Here is a 6205-nt window from a genome sequence, read left to right as displayed (position 1 = left end):
GCAAGCTCATTCCAGAACAAGGCAGACAGGTGGGGTGAAGAGACCACTCCCCAAGGACATAGGCCCAGGACCTTTGAGTTCTACTGGTCACCACTGCCCACCCACACTTCTCCTAGGTCCAGCCTTCTTCCAAACCTCTCACAGCCCTTGACTACATTCCGTGGTGTTCCGCATGGGTACCACGGCCATAGCCAGCCTCAGAACCTGACTATTGAGAAACCAAGCAGCACTGATCCTGGCTGAATTAATAGGGAAGCTGAAGTCTCTTTGAGACAGAGATAAACTTGGCAGTTCAGCCTCATTAAAATCTTTAATTACAATTCCAAATGGTCTGCAAACCCATGAAAGGTCACTCAACGGATTAGCCATAACATCTACAGCTGATAAAGATACAGGGACAGGGGCATTCTTGAGAATGGAAACTGTGGGGACTGGAAACTGCTTCCATTGTTTGTGAAATAATCTGACAATGTAAAGGAAAATACCTGCCACCCACTGACCCAGCAGTCCAAGGTGGGGAATATCTCCTATGGAGGTAGCAGGTTAAGAACATGTAAGGATGTTTATTGTAGCTTTATTTGTTGTGCTGAACTGGAAACAACTCAAATGTCCATCCAGTGAAAGACTAGATAAATTGTGATGCATCCATATCATGGACTATTATGCAGTTATTAAAAAGAAGGAGTTTAATCTATATGTACAGAGGGATGTGTGTGAGTTGCAGACTATTATAAACAGCATTATCCCATCCCTGTAAAAGCAAAAAATAAAACCCTCAAATATGTGGACATCTGCTTGTATGGTCATTAAAGAAACATCTGGAGGGGTTACATGGCAGACTGTTAATGTGGTTACCTCTTGGTGGTGGAAACAGAATACATTTGTTAACTTTTCGTTTATAAATTTTTGGAGCATTCACCTATAACAAGAAGCACATATTACTTTTTATACTTTAAATTTTATATTGAATACATACAAAAGTTTCTTTGCGACGGTTGCACAACAATGTGAATGTACTTAATGCCACTGAATGGTACACTTATAAATGGTTAAAATGGTATATTTTATGTTGTGTGTATTTTACCACAATTTGAAACGAAACCAGAAAAACACCCATGCATCTTCAAATGCTCCAGTAACTGAGAATGGAAGTTGGGGCTAGTCAGAGGTTAGGAAATCAGACATGAAAGTAGATTTTTAAATTTAAAAAAAAAGTTTTGTTGATTTTTGGCTGCATTGGGTCTTCGTTGCTGCCTGTGGACTTTCTCTAGTTGTGGCGAGCGGGGGCTACTCTTCATTGCGGTGCCAGGCTTCTCATTGTGGTGGCTTCTCTTGTTGTGGAGCACGGGATCTAGAGCACCCGGGCTTCAGTAGTTGTGGCGCGTGGGCTCAGTAGTCGTTGCTCCCGGGCTCTAGAGCGCAGGCTCAGTAGTTGTGGCGCAGGGGCTTAGTTGCTCCGAGGTAGGTGGGATCTTCCCAGACCAGGGATCGAACCTGTGTCCCCTGCATTGGCAGGCAGATTCTTAACCACTGCAGTACCAGGGAAGTCCCGAAAGTAGATTTTTAAAAGCATAATATTTAACTGGTGAAGAGGAGTCTGAGCATAAAAATAGTCATAATCCCATGGTGACCGAGGAAGAACAATTTATTTTTTAAAATTTTTTTCCAAAAATAGATTTATTTTATTTATTTATTGGCTGCGTTGCGTCTTCCGTGGCTGTGCGCGGGCTTTCTCTAGTTGCCGAGGGCTTCTCATTGCGGAGCACAGGCTCCAGGCACGCAGGCTTCAGTAGTTGTGTCACACGGACTCAGTAGTTGTGGTGCACAGGCTTAGTTGCTCCGCGGCATGTGGGATCTTCCCGGACCAGGGCTGGAACCCGTGTCCCCTGCATTGGCAGGCGGATGCTTAACCACTGCGCCACCAGGGAAGCCCTGGAAGAACAATTTAAATTCATTAATCCAGTCAGGATGAACCAAAGCACCTCTGTCCATCAGGGTAGGGCAGAAGCCTGGCTCTGACTAGATTTAATCCAAAGGGATTCAAGGAAAAGGAAAAGTCCCGTCTCTCAAGCAGCTATGGCCCCGTGGGAGCCTCCCTGGGATTCGCCACGGGGAGCCGGGTGGGCAGTGGGGCTCGCCCTGCCTCGGGGCTAGATGAGCGAGCCGGGCCCTGGCCGGTTCCTGCTGGTGCTGCTGCTGTGCTGCAGCACATACCCCCTCCATGCCCCATCCCCAGCCCTGCAGCGAGAGGCTTGCCCCCCCCCCCCGGAAAACCAAGGCCAGGTGCCCCGCCCGCACCGCCCCAAGGCCTGACCGTGCCTCACGGGGGCGCTGAGTTCTGGGGCCACTCAGTTGTGTCCACCCTCTCCGCTTCACCCCAAGCACACCCTCCCCCAAACCTCTGTGAAGCCCTTTGTGAGCGCCTCCTGCAGCCCAGCAACAGAGGTCTGGGGAGACAAGGTTGCCAAAGCTGAGAGAAGATAAGGCCATAAGTAACATTACCCCAAATCCTCTCCCACCACACTTCAGTCTGAAACTTAATCCCTACACTTAGTCCTACATGATGGTAGGAACTGAGCAGAGGGGGAAACGAGTTTTATATCGAATTGGTGTTGGCAACCCCCCACTACTGATGAACTATTTTGTGCTTGGTGCGAGGGATGAAAAGATGAATAAAATCTCATCTTAAAGGGTGTCAGTTTGGTTTAAGAAAAAAGAAAAAAAAAAACGATTGAGTGAGCAGATTAGTGCAATAAAATATTAAAGATGCTATCACAGCAGAATGTGTAGGGTCAGGGACTTCCCAAAGGAGGATGTGAATTCTACATTCAGAGGTGCAGAAAGGCTTGAGAGGAAGTGGCTGAAATTCAATAATGTTGGAAGATAGGCAGGGTCTTGGGCAGACAAACCAGAGAGGGAAAAGGGCACTCCAGGCAACTGGGCAGCTAGAGTGGGCTTCTGGGAATCACAGGGAGATCTGAAAATCTGTCTGAGGGTAGGAAAGCATAGGCTGAATCAGAGCATATCGGTTTTTAGAGCCCTCCTCTCTGCCCTTGCATTCTGGGTATTTACTAACATTAAACTCTTGACTCTCAGCCATATTCCTTAGTCTTGCTTTCCTGTGTTACTGATGAGAGAGAGAGAGACTTAGAAGTTACACAGCTTCCCTAAATTTACACTGCTGGTATGTTGTTGAGTGAGAAACGTCAATCCAGATTTTTCTGATTCCAAATACTGGTCAGGTTCGTTTCTCACAGGAGCCAGGTGGAGAAATGGACTATTTTTGAAGGCATTGGGGAAGGTCTCATTGAAGGAATCTCAGGCAGGGCAGTAAAATGATCAGACTTGTGTTGAAAAAGCAGCTGTGTGGAGGATGGACGATGGGAGCTAGGAGGGTAATGAGAGAAGTCCAGAGGTGAGTGGGTGTTTCCAGGCAACACCTGGAGAATGAGCAGAGGGTAGGGCTTGAGGAAGTGACTCAGAAAACCCAATAGTCACGGCTGGGGTACTGGAGCCAGTCTGGGAGGCAGGGGAGAGGAGTCAGCTCCCAAACAGGAGAGTGACAGGAGGAAGTGACATCCAGAGTCACAGGTGGCTGAGAGACCACATCAGATAAGGGCTGAAAAGTGTTGGTGGATTTTGCAATTAGGAAGTGGATAGTAGGCCGGTCAGTCTGAGCTCGCAGGCACTTCCAGTGCAGCCCGCCTGAACTGACCTGTCGTCCAAGCCGACTGAGCACAGCCACTGAGACCAGCCCTCTTCTGAGCACCTGCTGCGGGCACGGAGCGCCTTGATAAAGCGTCACTGAACGCGCTGCAGCCACCCGGCTTCAGAAATGAGAGTTCATTAGCATTCACTCTGGAGATGCTCCTGTTCTTCGCAGCTTTAAAGATCACTGTACCTGCTGGGTTATATTTCACGATAAATATGTTTTTGAAGGTGCCTTTGGGATGTCCAATAGGGACAGCTATTTTTATGCTGTTATTGTTGCAGTGGTTGCCGCCCACGTGGTGCTGGCCCTCTTTGTTTATGGCGCCTGGAATGAAGGCTCATGGCGGTGGCGTGAAGACAAATAGGATTAATGTGAACATCACCTTTTGATAGCATTAAATTGATTTTTTAAAATGGTAAATGACTCTGGGATATTCACGATTTCAGTAAAGTTGCAAGAACATGTTAAAATCAAAAAAAGAAAAAAGAAAAATAAAGAAACTGGCTGGGAAAAAAAAAGAAAATAAAGAAGTTACATAAGAGTAGACTCTAATTTTTTGTTTAAAAAAGCGATTTCATGAAAAGTAACCTTTTAGAGCATTCACCAAGCTGATGACAGTGGTTATGTTGGGAGGAAAGGTGTTGGAGGGCCTTTCGCTTTCTTTGTGGTGTTATTCTGAGATAGTTGATGTTACTTTATTACCAGAAAAAAGCAATCAAGTAAAATATTTTGTTAATTAAACGTGAGTGGGAACGAACTCTCAGAAAGAGAAAGCAAGAAAACAATCCCGTTTACAATTGCATCAAAAAGAATAAAATAATTAGGAATAAACTTAACCAAGGAGGTGAAAGACTTATACTCTGAAAACTCTAAGACATTAATGAACGAAATTGAAGACAATACAAGTAAATGGAAAGATATTCTGTGTTCATAGATTGGAAGAATTAATATTGTTAAAATGTCCAAATGATCCGAAGCAATCTACAGATTTAATGCAATCTCTATGAAAATATCCATGATATTTTTCACAGAACTGGAACAAATAATCCTAAAATTTGTATGGAACTGCAAAAGACCCCAAATAGCCAAAACAATATTGAGAAAAAAGAACAAAGCCAGAGGTACCATGGTCCCTAACTTCAGACTATACTACAAAGCTACAGTTATCAAAACAGTTTGGTACTGGCACAGAAACAGACATATAGATCAATGGAACAGAACAGAGAGTCCTGAAATAAACCCATGCATATACGGTTAATTAATCTATGACGAAGGAGGCAAAAGTATACAGTGGGGAAAAGACAGTCTCTCCAGTAAGTGACGTTGGGACAACTGGACAGCTACATGTAAAGGAATGAAATTAGAATATTTTCTCACACTTTATACAAAAATAAACTTAAAATGGATTAAAGACCTAAATGTAAGACTGGAAACCATAAATCTTCTAGGAGAAAATATAGGCAGTACACACTTTGACATAAGTCTTAGCAATATTCTTTTGGATCTGTCTCCTTAGGCAAGGGAAACAAAAGCAGAACTAAACAAATGAGATGTAATCAAACTTAAAAGCTTTTGCACAGTGAAGAAAATTATCAACAAAACAAAAAGACAACGTCTTGGATGGGAGAAGATATTTGCAAATGATATGTCTCATAAGGAGTTGATATCCAAAAAATATAAACAGCTCATATAACTCAATATCCAAAAAACCAAACATCCTGATTTTAAAAATGGACAGAAGACACGAATTGTCATTTTTCCAAAGAAGACATACAGATGTCTAACAGGCACATGAGAACATGCTCAATGTCATTAATCATCAGGGAAATGCAAACAAAACCACAATGAGGTATCACCTCACACTGTCAGAATGGCTATCATCAATAAGACAACAAACAATAAATTTTATTGGTGAGGATGTGGAGAAAAGGTAACCCTCATGCACCGTTGGTAGGAATGTAAATTGGTACAGCTACTGTGGAAAACAGTGTAGAGGTTCCTAAAGAAACTAAAAATAGAACAACCATATGATCCAGCAATTCCACTCCTGGGTATATATCTGAAGAAAACAAAAACACTAATTTGAAAAGATACATGTGCCCCAATGTTCATAGCAGCATTATTTATAATAACCAAGATACGGAGGTAATCTAAGTATCCATCAACAGATGAATGGATAAAGAAGATGTGATGTATATCTACAATGGAATATTATTCAGCCATAAAAAGAATGAAATTTTTCCATTTGCAACAACATGGATGGACCTGGAGGGTACTATGTTTAATGAAATAAACCAGACAAAGAAAGACAAATACTGTATGTTTTTAGTTATATGTGGAATCTGAAAAATAAAACAAATGAATGACTATAACAACAGAAAACAGAAAGAGACTCATAGATACAGAGAACAAACTAGTGGTTACCAGTGGGGAGAGGAGTAGAGGGAGGGGCAAGATCGGGGCAGGGGATTAAGAGGTACAAACTACTAGGTA

General features: G+C 43.1%; 1 pseudogene; it reads left to right on the top strand.

Moving 5' to 3' along the window:
* The first annotated feature begins 2154 nt into the window (after positions 1 to 2154).
* LOC132374362 (vacuolar ATPase assembly integral membrane protein VMA21-like) lies at positions 2155 to 4076 on the top strand (annotated as a pseudogene).
* Positions 4077 to 6205: the final 2129 nt, after the last annotated feature.

The sequence above is a fragment of the Balaenoptera ricei genome, chromosome 11 (assembly GCF_028023285.1).
Source record: "Balaenoptera ricei isolate mBalRic1 chromosome 11, mBalRic1.hap2, whole genome shotgun sequence".
Classification (NCBI taxonomy): domain Eukaryota; kingdom Metazoa; phylum Chordata; class Mammalia; order Artiodactyla; family Balaenopteridae; genus Balaenoptera; species Balaenoptera ricei.
The sequence above is the reverse complement of the archived record's forward strand: the minus strand, read 5'-3'. Positions and strand labels throughout refer to the sequence as shown.